This window comes from Palaemon carinicauda, chromosome 42, assembly GCF_036898095.1.
Source record: "Palaemon carinicauda isolate YSFRI2023 chromosome 42, ASM3689809v2, whole genome shotgun sequence".
Lineage (NCBI taxonomy): Eukaryota > Metazoa > Arthropoda > Malacostraca > Decapoda > Palaemonidae > Palaemon > Palaemon carinicauda.
In genome coordinates, this window is record NC_090766.1 from 39669360 (window position 1) to 39687492 (window position 18133).

The 18133-nt window shown below is 31.6% G+C and overlaps 1 long non-coding RNA gene across 2 annotated transcripts in view; it reads right to left on the bottom strand.

The window, feature by feature from the left end:
* Positions 1-17045, bottom strand: part of LOC137632766 (uncharacterized) — a 39636-nt gene extending 22591 nt beyond the window's left edge. For both annotated transcript variants that reach the window (XR_011042119.1, XR_011042118.1), the window contains exon 1: positions 16668-17045. This is a non-coding gene — a long non-coding RNA (uncharacterized lncRNA). The remainder of the gene's footprint in view (positions 1-16667) is intronic.
* Positions 17046-18133: the final 1088 nt, after the last annotated feature.

Here is an 18133-nt window from a genome sequence, read left to right on the forward strand (position 1 = left end):
TGTGTCCTCTATACCTCACTAATTAAAGATTCTATACCTCGATTAATCTATACAATTACCTTTTTATATCTTGTAAGAGTATGAAAAGAACTTGTGTCCTCTATACCTCACTAATTAAAGATTCTATACCTCTATTAATCTATACAATTACCTTTTTATATCTTGTAAGAGTATGAAAAGAACTTGAGTCCTCTATACCTCACTAATTAAAGATCCTATACCTCAATTAATCAAAACAAATTACCTTTTATATCTTGTAAGAGTATGAAAAGAACTTGTGTCCTCTATACCTCACTAATTAAAGATTCTATACCTCAATTAATCTATACAATTACCTTTTATATCTTGTAATAGCATGAAAAGAACTTGAGTCCTCTATACCTCACTAATTAAAGATCCTATACCTCAATTAATCAAAACAATACCTTTTATATCTTGTAAGAGTATGAAAAGAACTTGTGTCCTCTATACCTCACTAATTAAAGATCCTATACCTCAATTAATCAAAAAACAATTACCTATTATATCTTGTAAGAGTATGAAAAGAACTTGTGTCCTCTATACCTCACTAATTAAAGATTCTATACCTCGATTAATCTATACAATTACCTTTTTATATCTTGTAAGAGTATGAAAAGAACTTGTGTCCTCTATACCTCACTAATTAAAGATTCTATACCTCTACTAATCTATACAATTACCTTTTTATATATTGTAAGAGTATGAAAAGAACTTGTGTCCTCTATACCTCACTAATTAAAGATTCTATACCTCAATTAATCAAAACAAATACCTTTTATATCTTGTAAGAGTATGAAAAGAACTTGTGTCCTCTATACCTCACTAATTAAAGATTCTATACCTCAATTAATCTATACAATTACCTTTTATATCTTGTAATAGCATGAAAAGAACTTGAGTCCTCTATACCTCACTAATTAAAGACTCTATACCTCAATTAATAAAAAAACAATACCTATTATATCTTGTAAGACCATGAAATGAACTTGTGTCCTCTATACCTCACTAATTAAAGATTCTATACCTCAATTAATATATACAATTACCTTTTATATCTTGTAATAGCATGAAAAGAACTTGAGTCCTCTATACCTCACTAATTAAAGATCCTATACCTCAATTAATCAAAACAAATACCTTCTATATCTTGTAAGAGTATGAAAAGAACTTGTGTCCTCTATACCTCACTAATTAAAGATTCTATACCTCAATTAATAAAAAACAATACCTATTATATCTTGTAAGAGCATGAAATGAACTTGAGTCCTCTATACCTCACTAATTAGAGATTCTATACCTCGATTAATCTATACAATTACCTTTTTATATCTTGTAAGAGTATGAAAAGAACTTGTGTCCTCTATACCTCACTAATTAAAGATTCTATACCTCGATTAATCAAAACAAATACCTTTTATATCTTGTAAGAGTATGAAAAGAACTTGTGTCCTCTATACCTCACTAATTAAAGATTCTAAACCTCAATTAATCAAAAACAATACCTATTATATCTTGTAAGAGCATGAAATGAACTTGTGTCCTCTATACCTCACTAATTAAAGATTCTAAACCTCAATTAATCAAAAACAATACCTATTATATCTTGTAAGAGCATGAAATGAACTTGTGTCCTCTATACCTCACTAATTAAAGATTCTATACCTCAATTAATCAAAAACAATGCCTATTATATCTTGTAAGAGCATGAAATGAATTTGTGTCCTCTATACCTCACTAATTAAAGATTCTATACCTCAATTAATATAAACAATTACCTCTTATTTCTTGTAATAGCATGAAAAAAACTTGAGTCCTCTATACCTCACTAATTAAAGATTCTATACCTCAGTTAATCAAAACAAATACCTTTTATATCTTGTAAGAGTATGAAAAGAACTTGTGTCCTCTATACCTCACTAATTAAAGATTCTATACCTCAATTAATCAAAACAAATACCTTTTATATCTTGTAATAGCATGAAAAAAACTTGTGTCCTCTATACCTCACTAATTAAAGATTCTATACCTCAATTAATCAAAACAAATACCTTTTATATCTTGTAAGAGTATGAAAAGAACTTGAGTCCTCTATACCTCACTAATTAAAGATTCTATACCTCAATTAATCAAAACAAATACCTTTTATATCTTGTAAGAGTATGAAAAGAACTTGAGTCCTCTATACCTCACTAATTAAAGATTCTATACCTCAATTAATCAAAACAAATACCTTTTATATCTTGTAATAGCATGAAAAAAACTTGTGTCCTCTATACCTCACTAATTAAAGATTCTATACCTCAATTAATCAAAACAAATACCTTTTATATCTTGTAAGAGTATGAAAAGAACTTGAGTCCTCTATACCTCACTAATTAAAGATTCTATACCTCAATTAATCAAAACAAATACCTTTTATATCTTGTAAGAGTATGAAAAGAACTTGAGTCCTCTATACCTCACTAATTAAAGATTCTATACCTCAATTAATCAAAACAAATACCTTTTATATCTTGTAATAGCATGAAAAAAACTTGTGTCCTCTATACCTCACTAATTAAAGATTCTATACCTCAATTAATCAAAACAAATACCTTTTATATCTTGTAAGAGCATGAAAAGAACTTGTGTCCTCTATACCTCACTAATTAAAGATTCTATACCTCAATTTATCAAAACAAATACCTTTTATATCTTGTAAGAGTATGAAAAGAACTTGTGTCCTCTATACCTCACTAATTAAAGATTCTATACCTCAATTAATCAAAACAAATACCTTTTATATCTTGTAATAGCATGAAAAAAACTTGTGTCCTCTATACCTCACTAATTAAAGATTCTATACCTCAATTAATCAAAACAAATACCTTTTATATCTTGTAAGAGTATGAAAAGAACTTGAGTCCTCTATACCTCACTAATTAAAGATTCTATACCTCAATTAATCAAAACAAATACCTTTTAAATCTTGTAAGAGTATGAAAAGAACTTGTGTCCTCTATACCTCACTAATTAAAGATTCTATACCTCAATTAATCAAAAACAATACCTATTATATCTTGTAAGAGTATGAAATGAACTTGAGTCCTCTATACCTCACTAATTAAAGATTCTATACCTCAATTAATCAAAACAAATACCTTTTATATCTTGTAAGAGTATGAAAAGAACTTGTGTCCTCTATACCTCACTAATTAAAGATTCTATACCTCGATTAATCTATACAATTACATTTTATATCTTGTAAGAGTATGAAAAGAACTTGTGTCCTCTGTACCTCACTAATTAAAGATTCTATACCTCAATTAATCAAAAACCATACCTATTATATCTTGTAAGAGCATGAAATGATCTTGTGTCCTCTGTACCTCACTAATTAAAGATTCTATACCTCAATTAATCAAAAACAATACCTATTATATCTTGTAAGAGCATGAAATGATCTTGTGTCCTCTGTACCTCACTAATTAAAGATTCTATACCTCAATTAATCAAAAACAATACCTATTATATCTTGTAAGAGCATGAAATGATCTTGTGTCCTCTGTACCTCACTAATTAAAGATTCTACACCTCAATTAATCAAAAACAATACCTATTATATCTTGTAAGAGCATGAAATGAACTTGTGTCCTCTATACCTCACTAAATAAAGATTCTATACCTCAATAAATCTATACAATTACCTATTATATCTTGTAAGAGCATGAAATGAACTAGTGTCCTCAATACCTCCCTAATTAAAGATTTTATACCTCAATAAATCTATACAATTACCTATTATATATTGTAAAAGCCTGAAATGAACTAGTGTCCTCTATACCTTCCTAATTAAAGATTCTATACCTCAATAAATCTATACAATTACCTATTATATCTTGTAAGAGCATGATATGAACTTGTGTCCTCTATACCTCACTAATTAAAGATTCTATACCTCAATTAATCTGTACAATTACCTATTATATCTTGTAAGAGCATGAAATGAACTAGTGTCCTCTATACCTTCCTAATTAAAGATTCTATACCTCAATAAATCTATACAATTACCTATTATATCTTGTAAGAGCATGATATGAACTTGTGTCCTCTATACCTCACTAATTAAAGATTCTATACCTCAATTCATCTATGCAATTACCTATTATATCTTGTAAGAGCATGAAATGAACTAGTGTCCTCTATACCTCACTAATTAAAGATTTTATACCTCGATTAATCTATAAAATTACCTTTTTATATCTTGTAAGAGTATGAAAAGAACTTGATTCCTGTATACCTCACTAATTAAAGATTCTATACCTCGATTAATCTATACAATTACCTTTTTATATCTTGAAAGAGTATGAAAAGAACTTGAGTCCTCTATACCTCACTAATTAGAGATTCTATACCTCGATTAATCTATACAATTACCTTTTTATATCTTGTAAGAGTATGAAAAGAACTTGAGTCCTCTATACCTCACTAATTAAAGATTCTATACCTCGATTAATCTATACAATTACCTTTTTATATCTTGTAAGAGTATGAAAAGAACTTGTGTCCTCTATACCTCACTAATTAAAGATCCTATACCTCAATTAATAAAAAAAAATACCTATTATATCTTGTAGGAGCATGAAATGAACTTGTGTCCTCTATACCTCACTAATTAAAGATTCTACACCTCAATTAATAAATACAAATACCTTTTATATCTTGTAAGAGTATGAAAAGAACTTGAGTCCTCTATACCTCACTAATTAAAGATTCTATACCTCGATTAATCTATACAATTACCTTTTTATATCTTGTAAGAGTATGAAAAGAACTTGTGTCCTCTATACCTCACTAATTAAAGATTCTATACCTCAATTAATCAAAAACAATACCTATTATATCTTGTAAGAGTATGAAAAGAACTTGTGTCCTCTATACCTCACTAATTAAAGATTCTATACCTCTACTAATCTATACAATTACCTTTTTATATATTGTAAGAGTATGAAAAGAACTTGAGTCCTCTATACCTCACTAATTAAAGATTCTATACCTCAATTAATCTATACAATTACCTTTTATATCTTGTAATAGCATGAAAAGAACTTGAGTCCTCTATACCTCACTAATTAAAGACTATACCTCAATTAATAAAAAAACAATACCTATTATATCTTGTAAGAGCATGAAATGAACTTGTGTCCTCTATACCTCACTAATTAAAGATTCTATACCTCAATTAATATATACAATTACCTTTTATTTCTTGTAATAGCATGAAAAAAACTTGAGTCCTCTATACCTCACTAATTAAAGATTCTATACCTCAATTAATCAAAACAAATACCTTTTATATCTTGTAATAGCATGAAAAGAACTTGTGTCCTCTATACCTCACTAATTAAAGATTCTATACCTCAATTAATCAAAACAAATGCCTTTTATATCTTGTAAGAGTATGAAAAGAACTTGTGTCCTCTATACCTCACTAATTAAAGATTCTATACCTCGATTAATCTATACAATTACCTTTTATATCTTGTAAGAGTATGAAAAGAACTTGTGTCCTCTGTACCTCACTAATTAAAGATTCTATACCTCAATTAATCAAAAACAATACCTATTATATCTTGTAAGAGCATGAAATGAACTTGTGTCCTCTGTACCTCACTAATTAAAGATTCTACACCTCAATTAATCAAAAACAATACCTATTATATCTTGTAAGAGCAAGAAATGAACTAGTGTCCTCTATACTCACTAATTAAAGATTCTATACCTCAATTCATCTATACAATTACCTATTATATCTTGTAAGAGCATGAAATGAACTAGTGTCCTCTATACCTCCCTAATTAAAGATTCTATACCTCAATAAATCAAAAACAATACCTGTTATATCTTGTAAGATCATAAAATGAACTTGTGTCCTCTATACCTCATTAATTAAAGATCCTATACTTCAATAAATAAAAAACAATACCTGTTATATCTTGTAAGATCATAAAATGAACTAGTGTCCTCTATACCTCACTGATTAAAGATTCTATACCTCAATAATTCAAAAACAATACCTGTTATATCTTGCAAGATCATAAAATGAACTTGTATCCTCTATACCTCATTAATTAAAGATTCTATACCTCAATTAATCGAAACAAAATACATGTTATATCTTGTAAGAGCATGAAATGAACTTGTGTCCTCTATACCTCACTAAATAAAGATTCTATACCTCAATAAATCTATACAATTACCTATTATATCTTGTAAGAGCCTGAAATGAACTAGTGTCCTCTATACCTCCCTAATTAAAGATTCTATACCTCAATAAATCTATACAATTACCTATTATATCTTGTAAGAGCCTGAAATGAACTAGTGTCCTCTATACCTTCCTAATTAAAGATTCTATACCTCAATAAATCTATACAATTACCTATTATATCTTGTAAGAGCATGAAATGAACTAGTGTTCTCTATACCTCACTAATTAAAGATTCTATACCTCAATTAATCTGTACAATTACCTATTACATCTTGTAAGAGCATGAAATGAACTACTGTCCTCTATACCTCACTAATTAAAGATTCTATACCTCAATTAATCTATAAAATTACCTATTATATCTTGTAAGAGCATGAAATGAACTAGTGTCCTCTATACCTTCCTAATTAAAGATTCTATACCTCAATAAATCAAAAACAATACCTGTTATATCTTGTAAGAGCATGAAATGAACTTGTGTCCTCTATACCTCACTAATTAAAGCTTCTATACCTCAATTAATCAAAACAAATACCTGTTATATCTTGTAAGAGCAATAAATGAACTAGCGTCCTCTATACCTCACTAATTAAAGATTCTATACCTCAATTAATCTATACAATTACCTATTATATCTTGTAAGAGCATGAAATGAACTTGTGTCCTCTATACCTCACTAATTAAAGATTCTATACCTCAATTAATCTATACAATTACCTATTATATCTTGTAAGAGCATGAAATGAACTTGTGTCCTCTATACCTCACTAATTAAAGATTCTACACCTCAATTAATCTATACAATTACCTATTATATCTTGTAAGAGCATGAAATGAACTTGTGTCCTCTATACCTCACTAATTAAAGATTCTATACCTCAATTAATCTATACAATTACCTATTATATCTTGTAAGAGCATGAAATGAACTTGTGTCCTCTATACCTCACTAATTAAAAGATTCTATACCTCAATTAATCTGTACAATTACCTATTATATCTTTTAAGAGCATGAAATGAACTAGTGTCCTCTATACCTCACTAATTAAAGATTCTATACCTCAATAAATTTATACAATTACCTATTATATCTTGTAAGAGCATGAAATGAACTTGTGTCCTCTATACCTCACTAATTAAAGATTCTATACCTCAATAAATTTATACAATTACCTATTATATCTTGTAAGAGCATGAAATGAACTTGTGTCCTCTATACCTCACTAATTAAAGATCCTATACCTCAATAAATTTATACAATTACCTATTATATCTTGTAAGAGCATGAAATGAACTAGTGTCCTCTATACCTCACTAATTAAAGATTCTATACCTCAATAAATTTATACAATTACCTATTATATCTTGTAAGAGCATGAAATGAACTTGTGTCCTCTATACCTCACTAATTAAAGATTCTATACCTCAATAAATTTATACAATTACCTATTACATCTTGTAAGAGCATGAAATGAACTAGTGTCCTCTATACCTCACTAATTAAAGATTCTATACCTCCATTAATCTATAAAATTACCTATTATATCTTGTAAGAGCATGAAATGAACTAGTGTCCTCTATACCTCACTAATTAAAGATTCTATACCTCAATAAATTTATACAATTACCTATTATATCTTGTAAGAGCATGAAATGAACTTGTGTCCTCTATACCTCACTAATTAAAAGATTCTATACCTCAATTAATCTGTACAATTACCTATTATATCTTTTAAGAGCATGAAATGAACTTGTGTCCTCTATACCTCACTAATTAAAGATTCTATACCTCAATAAATTTATACAATTACCTATTATATCTTTTAAGAGCATGAAATGAACTTGTGTCCTCTATACCTCACTAATTAAAGATTCTATACCTCAATAAATTTATACAATTACCTATTATATCTTGTAAGAGCATGAAATGAACTTGTGTCCTCTATACCTCACTAATTAAAGATCCTATACCTCAATAAATTTATACAATTACCTATTATATCTTGTAAGAGCATGAAATGAACTAGTGTCCTCTATACCTCACTAATTAAAGATTCTATACCTCAATAAATTTATACAATTACCTATTATATCTTGTAAGAGCATGAAATGAACTTGTGTCCTCTATACCTCACTAATTAAAAGATTCTAAACCTCAATTAATCTGTACAATTACCTATATATTTTAAGAGCATGAAATGAACTAGTGTCCTCTATACCTCACTAATTAAAGATTCTATACCTCAATAAATTTATACAATTACCTATTATATCTTTTAAGCGCATGAAATGAACTAGTGTCCTCTATACCTCACTAATTAAAGATTCTATACCTCAATTAATCTATACAATTACTTATTATATCTTTTAAGCGCATGAAATGAACTAGTGTCCTCTATACCTCACTAATTAAAGATTCTATACCTCAATAAATTTATACAATTACCTATTATATCTTTTAAGCGCATGAAATGAACTAGTGTCCTCTATACCTCACTAATTAAAGATCCTATACCTCAATAAATTTATACAATTACCTATTATATCTTGTAAGAGCATGAAATGAACTAGTGTCCTCTATACCTCACTAATTAAAGATTCTATACCTCAATAAATTTATACAATTACCTATTATATCTTGTAAGAGCATGAAATGAACTTGTGTCCTCTATACCTCACTAATTAAAAGATTCTAAACCTCAATTAATCTGTACAATTACCTATATCTTTTAAGAGCATGAAATGAACTAGTGTCCTCTATACCTCACTAATTAAAGATTCTATACCTCAATTAATCTATACAATTACCTATTATATCTTGTAAGAGCATGAAAGGAACTAGTGTCCTCTATACCTCACTAATTAAAGATTCTATACCTCAATTAATTAAAACAAATACCTGTTATATCTTGTAAGATCATGAAATAAACTAGTGTCCTCTATACCTCACTAATTAAAGATTCTATACCTCAATTAATCTATACAATTACCTATTATATCTTTTAAGCGCATGAAATGAACTAGTGTCCTCTATACCTCACTAATTAAAGATTCTATACCTCAATTAATCAAAACAAATACCAGTTATATCTTGTAAGAGCATGAAATGAACTAGTGTCCTCTATACCTCACTAATTAAAGATTCTATACCTCAATTAATCTATACAATTACCTATTATATCTTTTAAGCGCATGAAATGAACTAGTGTCCTCTATACCTCACTAATTAAAGATTCTATACCTCAATAAATTTATACAATTACCTATTATAATCTTTTAAGCGCATGAAATGAACTAGTGTCCTCTATACCTCACTAATTAAAGATTCTATACCTCAATTAATCTATACAATTACCTATTATATCTTGTAAGAGCATGAAATGAACTACTATGAGATTCAGGGCCCCTGTAACACGGTTTTTTCGCAATAACTTTTTTTCTATGAATTTCATAAATATAACGCTTATTCAGAATGCACATTATATCTACACATAAATTTTGACTATATTCTACATTACGTAGGTTGAATAAATTTGGTACTTTATTAAGTAAAAGTGACGATTTTTGAAGACGGGCCAACTTACTCAGAGAAAAGGTTTCGAACGCACTCGTTACGTAACTTATGACGGCATTTCTTCTCTCTTTCTCGATCGATGATTGGTTATACGTAACGAAGGCTATACCTCTGCCAACAATAACACAAAAGTGTAAATAAAAGCAAAGCAGTACACCTATATGAACTCTGAAACCTCTCCACTGAGAATTGTCATAATGAACAAACGAACAAAATATGTTAATAAATACAAAAACACTTCGATTATTAGTCTAACTCCCAGAATAAGTTTCCTAAGAAATTACAGTCTACTTTATAGGTCACAATCAGATTGACAAGGTGTATGGATTAGTTGGTAATTTTCAAAAACGTAGTAGACCAGCTTGATTTGATAACTGCTATATCCAATGTCCAGTAATTTTTATTTATTGTCTAGCTACCTACGTATTTACTGTAAAAAAGAAAAAAATAAATAAATAACTGGTACCATATTTTGGCTTTAAACCCTCACCAGTAATTATCGTCAGAATGATGACTTCACGAGGCTCCACCCACTTTGGCCTCGTTGTAATTCAGGATAACACTGAAGGCTATCATGGGCACTGTTGGATCAGAAAATTTAAATTCTGGCTATAAAAACTAATTTTTCGAGTAGTTGTAAGAAGTGGTAAATGATCCTCAAGGATCCCAGCAGTTGGCCTAAACGTTTAATTTATGTATAGTACTGTTACGGCACTACTGCTACAGTACAGTAGTATTACTACGCTAGCACAAATACCCCACCCACATTTATGTATCGTTCCGCCATTCATAAAGTCTTTGACATATTCTTTCACTGTGCAATAATCCATGGCCTCCTCAGAAATTAAGTTTAACTTTAGATGATAGGTTATTTCATTAAGCTGACAAATTATGGCAACTGGGTATGTTATTGCCGATGTTGAAGCTAAAGATAAAGTATGGTATCATTCCTTCATTGCATTATCATCTTTACTACTATTTGTTTTGCTACATGTAGTAATTATTTTAAAGGATAAATGAATTATGTTCACTTCACTTCTATAAATTCCCATTAGATGTACAAATAAAACTCCTAAAACTATTCAGGATTTATTTATAAAATGCAGTCATGCCCAAAACATAGCTAACACGGTTGGTCTGATGGAGATTTTAGCACAAAAAACTTATTTTAACAAAAATAGTTTTATAAAGACTGTTTACATACAATCCCTCTCTTTCTCTCTCTTTTGGTGGCATAGTGAATAGTTAATAGAAATGTTCAAAAGCCTGAATGACATTACAAGTATTATAATCCTGTTACGGTAAATACAAATCAGACTATAAACATTGGATTTAAACTAGAAACTGAATAATTACCTATTCAGGCTATAGTAAATATGGCCACGGGCTTTCTCTTGACTGTATAAAGTTGCAAGTCGTAAGACAAATGCAGTTTTGCAACCACGGGGGCAATTCCAAATCCTGTTAGCCATTCTTGACTGTTATGGGTTTCAGAGCCGATGGAAGAAGTTGAATGGGTGTCTGGTGGATGGGCGGGGCAAAATTTTGTCAAAAGGTGTTTACATTGGTTACGTAGTGAATGTTTTCGACTCTTGGCTCGTTATCACTGGCCATGGCGTCGGCTAGATCATTTTTACTCTATAAAAATTAAAACTATTGTGTTTAGGTTATTGATAATGCTGACAAAATTTGTGTGTGGTTGTAAAATATACATATGTCAACTTTCAGCTACATCCGATGCTTTGATAAGGAGCAAAGTCCAAAAAACCGTGTTACAGAGGCCCTGAATCTCATAGTAGTGTCCTCTATACCTCACTAATTAAAGATTCTATACCTCAATTAATCTATACAATTACCTATTATATCTTGTAAGAGCATGAAAGGAACTAGTGTCCTCTATACCTCACTAATTAAAGATTCTATACCTCAATTAATTAAAACAAATACCTGTTATATCTTGTAAGATCATGAAATAAACTAGTATCCTCTATACCTCACTAATTAAAGATTCTATACCTCAATTAATCTATACAATTACCTATTATATCTTGTAAAAGCATGAAATGAACTACTATCGTTTCCAGAGGCCGTGTAATAGTGTTTTTCCCAGATATCTAACAAACCGGCTTATGAATTTCCATGAAACTACAGCAATGAATGTTTCAAATATTGACCTAAATTTTGGTGGTACAATGAATTGACAGATGTGCTTAATTAACCCGTTTACTCTTAGAAAAAAAAAAAAGAGGAACTTCTTCCCTTCCTTCAGAGAGTTTCGAAGAAGCGTTACTTAATCACGTAACTGTGACACAGAGGGTACCTCAACCCTCCTTCGGTGTTTACACCTATGGCTATCCTAGTACTCCCCCCCCACCCTCCCTTTTTGCCTTCTTTCCTTCATTCCCATTGTTATTAGGCTACCGAGTAAATCCCTGTTAGGAAAGACTGTGTACTACACATATAAAAGGAGCCGGAAGAGCAATAAAATGTTTTATGGTGGTAGATAATGATTAGATGGTTAATACAAATTATCAAACATAAAAGGAAAGGTTTAAAACAGGGGTGTGGAATCGCATCAAGAGATATTCTACTTGTGTCCTCTATACCTAACTAATTAAAGATTGTATACCTCAATAAATCAAAACAAATACCTATTATATCTTGTAAGAAAATGATAAGAACTTTTGTCCTCTATACCTCACTAATTATAGATTCGATACCTCAACTAATAAAAACAAATACTTGTTATATCTTTTAAGAGCATGAAAGAACTTTAGTCCTATTTACCTCACTAATTAAAGATTCTATACCTCAATTAATCAAAATAAATACCTAATATATCTTATAAGAAAATGAAAAGAACTTTTGTCCTCTATACCTCACTAATTAAAGATTCTATACCTCAAGGAATCAAAATAAATACCTATCATATCTTTTAAGAGTATGCAAAGAACTTGTGTCCTCTATACCTCACTAATTCAAGATTCTAAACCTTAATTAATCAAAAACTTCTTGCAAGAAATTGCCACCCAGTTCCTAAGAATAAACCTCTCATTCCCCTTGGGCAAGAGGAAGCCTAAAAATTTCTTTTGATTTATAGCTTTACCAGCAATCTAATTTTCACTTTTTTCTTTTTCCAGTAGTCATATTTTTTAAAATTGTAATCTTGCTTTGCCTGAACTCCGTCGAGAGGACGGACGTCATTGGCAAGATTTTGCTTAAGTCAGACCACTAGTAAAACAAATCTAGGCCTATTCAACTACCTGGCGGTCGTATTGTTAAGATTTTGACTAAATCTGACCCCTCTTGTTAAAGTAAAATCTAGGCCTATTGGAAACTTCAATGCTTTGCGGTCTGCTGGACTGGGGTTCGAGTCCCGCTCAAAACTAGAGTTAGTTTAAAGTAGTGTCTACAACCTCACCATCCTTGTGAGTTTAGGATAGGTATTTTGTGAGAGCCTATAGATCTACCTTTCGAGTCATAAACTGCCATTGCCTGGCCCTCTCTGGTCATAGCTTGGGTAGAGAGGTGGCTTTTGCACTGATCACATGTATATATGGTCAGTCTTTAGGGCATTGTCACGGTCCCTTGCCTATGCCATTCATGGAGACCTTTAAACCTTTAAACCCTGACTTTCATTATGTTTAATGGTGTCGCCATTTATCAAACAACACTAAGATTCAAACAATTAATTTTACACATCCTTAACTATGGCCTGTCTGGTTTCGATCTCCTGCTGTACAAAAGTTTAATTATTTCACTAACTCTATGGCCCAATAATAAAATAACCACCTCAATCCTTACATATATAATGCAAGTTCAAAACTAATATTTTCGACCGCATTCTATAAATTTCTAACCAGCTAGTTTTTAAAAGTATAAATTGCGTTGTAATCTAGGTTGTAGAAACCCAAATTCATGGCAACTAATGAAAGTAATACGACAAAAGTTCCTTTTTCCTCTAAAAACTTTTACTTGCATCTTAAAATATATAAATTGTCTAGGCAGTAATAATAGGCTACTTTTCTGGAAGTTAAAAAAAAATCGAAAAGTATTTCACCGTTAAAGAAGTATAGTGCAGCCTCCCAGGTGTCTTCTTAGTTAATAAAATAAACATTTACAAAACAAATTAAAATCTTGATCGAGCCATTTAATGAAGAGATCCCGAGCCTTCTAAGCATAAATGTACGAGGGCAGCAAAGCTTGACTTTAGCTATGTTGGATTTAACATTTTTTTTTTTAAAGCTTAACACTAAATCGAATCAGACCATTCACTATTGAAAATGGATATCTTCCCTAAACATGCTTAGGAGGATATATGAACCTATCAAGAATGCTGCAAATTCAAAAGAAAAATTTAAATGAACGAAAAATCTTCAAATATTTGATGCTTTCAATGTTATTCCGTTCCCGTAATTCTTTAATCTTGGTCCATACAGAAACTTTTAATTCTTATTGCATCTATGGCATCCAACAGGCGGATGGCCTCCCAGATCCCCCCGTCCGAAATTACCCCCGGGGGAAATATGGCCCAGGATATATATTCCCTTGGGGGGAACTTTGTCCCAGGATAATATTACCCCCTCTGGACCAAGATTCCCCCTTTGCTTGGTGGAGGTAACCATTATTTCGGACATCAGGAAAAACAGACCATTACACCGGGTCATAAAAGAAAGTCATTAATTTCTTTAATTTTAATATTTTTAGTGCGCGCAGTTCAACATTACCTATTGCCAGTACAAGTTTGTGACCTGGGAAGGGGGTCCGGGGGCTTCCCCCCGCTAGGGGTTGTGACCTGGGAAGGGGGTCCGCCCCGGCTAGGGGCTGTGACCTGGGAACTTCTAGGGTAGGTAAGGTGGGTTTGTTAGGTTCTGTTCCCTTTTGTACCTTTTTATATTTTGTGTAAAAGGTATATGGAAAAATGCTTTAAAATACACAAATTAATATTATCGTCGCATTGCTAACGTTAGCAATGACATCGTAACGTTGAGTAACATTGGCCTAGGGGGAGAAAAATATATTAGGGCTGAAATTCCCCCTGGGAGAATAACAGCCCGGGCTGCTTTTCCCGGGGGGAAATCGATCCTGAGCTAATTTTCCCGGGGGGGGGGGGGGAAATTTCAGTCAGGGGGGAAAATTTTCCTGCTACACCGGGATTCGATTGTCCAATTTCAATTCATGCAAAACCATAGCGGAGTAAGTTTGAAGAGAATAAAGGCCGATTCACACGACCCGTTTTCTTTCCGACAGGCTCGCCGTCGGTTAAGCGGCGTCTAGGTTTCTTACGTGTATTCAAATGCAACTGTTCACACGACCCGTCAGGCAGACGGCGGCCCTCGGACGTCGCCCTTCCGAGGCGTCTCGGCTTTCTTCCCAAGAAACCCCGACCGGTTTGACGGACGTTAGCCACCCGTCCCAACCAGCGGGTGGGTGATGTTTTGTGTGAACAAGGACCTGTATTGTACCCGTTTGTTTCGTGGCCTACAACCCCGACTTTTCCTCATAGTATAGAGTCATAGAAATTAGTTAGTTTGTTGTTGACACCATGTATTAGAGGTTAATTGAACTTTTTCAAGGGTATGAGGAGATGTTTGACATGGCAAACAAGATGTATAGAAATAATTTACATAAATAAAAGATATGGAAAATGACTGGAGAGGCATTAAATAAAACAGGTAAGTTTATCGCAATTTTAATATTCTTGGCATAGTGCATAAAGCATTATGAAGTTGCATAACTTATTTTATCAACACAGTTATCAACCAACATTTTAAAGTGTCAAAATTATCGTAATTTACTCGGTCCTCACGTGACAGAGTCTAAGTAAACAATGAAAACCGCGCGCTAGTAAACGGATACGGAACGCCTCGTGTGAATGTACAACCTTTCGACGGCAGTTAGCCACCACCCAGCCTGTCGGAAAGAAAACGGGTCGTGTGAATCGGCCTTAAAGGGTAATAGAGTTTGTATAATATCAATTATACGGATTAACTAAGATTACTTATTAGTTGTGCAAAGCTGTGAACATATAAGCATGAATTTTAGGTATTCAACTATTGCAAGTAATTTCTCGATATCTCGGGTGTTTAATTTCCGATATTCAAACATGGTTTATTTAACATAAAAGAATAAACTTCGTCAATAAATATCCAGATAAGTAAAGTAGTTAGAATAAGTGGATATCTAGTAATATCTATTGCCTTTAAGATACAAATGCTTGTTCCAAATTTTGAGGAAGTCTTGGACAACTATATTTAAACTGTATAGATATTTGTTGAATTATCAACGTAAAACAAGCTCTGCACAAGACATTGGCAATCTAAACTATTGCTATGCTAAACATCTAATCACTGTGATTAGATATAAGTTAAAAGCGATGTAGGTTTTACTAAACGGGTCTTTGCAACATTCAAAACGTTTTAATCAGATACCCAACTTGACCTAAGTCCTAAGTCGCTATTTCCTTGTCTTTTGCTATCCAAAATTAGTATCAACATACGGCAATTCAGACTGCCTCGGAATGCTCTTAAACGAACAAACAGCTAACAAACAAACTACATAGACCGGTTGAAACCTTACAAATACAGTCAATTGATTAAATTTATAAGATAGATAATTAGATATTTATTAAAACAATGTTGCAAAAACATGCAAATTTCATCTCTAACTCCAAATATAACCCAGGCAAAAATCTCTGCTAAAAACGTCAGGAAATAAACGCCTGACAATATTAGCTCACATGTAATACCTTAATGGTTCGGTCACATGTTGCCATTAAAAATAAAAGACCAAATGAACATTACATTAAGATAACCAACTTACCTTTCAGTCAAGGTTATCATAACAATACCGAGATAATCCAACACTATACTTCTAGATAGAACTTACAGTAAATCTTCAAATGCAACACACTCAGTCTGTCACTTAAAAATTCTACTCCAACATAGTTAACTGTAGGGGATTCTTTCCGGCCGAAGAATTATGAAAAATGATCTTTTCAGATAGGATGCACCAAGGACTCTGGAAATAAACTGCTTTCCAGTGACGTCACAACGAATGACACTGCCATCTATTGGTGAAAAAAATCTCCTTAAGGTGAAGATTAGCCATGGACTCTGGAAGTAATATGCTTTCCAGTGACATCCCAACGAATGACACCGCCATCTATTGGTAAGAAACATCCTTGAGGTTAGGAGCTAAGGACTCTGGAAGTAAATCAAATTAAAATTAAAATTAAGATATTTATTGACATTATGTATAGATAAACATCAAAAGGAGCATGTCAGCGTGCTGACAAGCATACTCAGCAGTATCTTGCACAATCTATGATATAACTATTTTACTAATAAATGTAAAATAATTAACAAGTATCCTAACATTGAACAAAACTAATCAATAACGTAAATCAAACTTTGAAAACTTATCCAAGATTCTCTTAACCATATTGTTATTTATTATATAACAAACCATCTCAGACTTATCATTAATATCTCTGAATTCTTCCAAACCATTACAGTCCATTTTATAATGATACAAATTATGTGATTTGACATTACTACAAAATTTGCAAGACATTCCTTCAGAACCTTCATCATACTCTTATATATATGAATATATATATATATATATATATATATATATATATATATATATATATATATATATATATATATATATATATATACTGTATATATTCTAATATGGAGATGGTTTGGACATGCTCTACGCACTCCCCAAGAGAGATCAGTTCACCAAACGTTCAGCTGGGCTCCACAAGACACTAGAAGAGTTGGAAGACCCAGGCCTACATGGATAAGGATTATGAAGCGTGAAGTAGACGGTGAATGGAGAAGTATTGGATTAAAAGCTCAAGATAGAGATGACTGGTGAAATCTAACCGAGGCCCTTTGCGTCAATAGGCGTGGGAGGAGGTGAAGATTGTAATAATTAGAGTAGGAATGAACAAATTAAAGCATTTTGTATGAGGGGTATTTTAACTTTTAAGTATAAGGCACTAATTGGCCATTAAAACTTTCTAATGTGTAATTAGGTTGAGTGAGTTTGAGATTTACTGTAAATTTTCGTAAAAAAAAAAAAAAAAAGCTACACAATAAAAAAGGATAGTTTCTCCATGAAATTAGAATGTCCGTTTTCTTTGCATGAGATAAACCTAGGCGCCATCTTTAAAGAAGCATTATCATTCTTCACTTGGAGTTACCGCAATTAGGCCTAGAAAGTCTTTATATAAGGATTTGAAATAAACCAGTTCAAAATATTCCTTCAACGCT